Source organism: Dama dama, chromosome 15 (assembly GCF_033118175.1).
Source record: "Dama dama isolate Ldn47 chromosome 15, ASM3311817v1, whole genome shotgun sequence".
Classification (NCBI taxonomy): Eukaryota; Metazoa; Chordata; class Mammalia; order Artiodactyla; family Cervidae; genus Dama; species Dama dama.
Genome location: NC_083695.1, coordinates 97,022,748 through 97,023,498, shown reverse-complemented (window position 1 = coordinate 97,023,498; position 751 = coordinate 97,022,748).

Below are 751 nucleotides of genomic sequence, written 5' to 3'. Positions count from 1 at the left end.
CAGCAGCTCCCAGCACCAAGGCCACAGTCCCGAGTGGGGGAAGGGGAGGGGAGACGCGCAGGCTCTGCTGGCCCCTAACCCTAACCCAGCACCCTCAGAGCACACTCTGGTTCCCCAGCTCTGCCCAGCAGAGGATTCCCCAGTTCAAGGCATTGGGAGTAAGCGGTCGCCCACAGAGTCCACAGCTTCTTCAGGGCACGGCTGTCTCCTGGGCTCAGGCCTGTGATCAAAAGAAGTGGTGAAGGTAGGAAGCGTTCCTTGCTCATATTTTTTGACAAAACATAATTAAAGGCTCTCCACTAAATATGAAATCTGCTGAGGGTTTATCTGAAATACAGCTTTAATCAAGTTTAAAAAGTCATTTCTATGGCTAGCTTTCTTGGCCTTTTTCCCCACAAATGAATGTTGATGGAAATCAAATCAAATCACATAACAATATGTAAGTGTATCAAATCAACGTGTTGGACATCTTAAATTTACAAAATGTTATGTGTCAGTTCCACTCAGTTCAGTCGCTCAGTCGTGTCCGACTCTTTATGACCCCGTGAACCGCAGCACGCCAGGCTTCCCTGTCCATCACCAACTTCCAGAGTCCACCCAAACCCATTCCATCGAGTCGGTGATGCCACCCAACCATCTCATCCTCTGTTGTCCCCTTCTCCTCCTGCCCTCAATCTTTCCCAGCATCAGGGTCTTTTCAAATGAATCAACTCTTCACACCAGGTGACCAAAATATTGGAGTTTCAGCTTC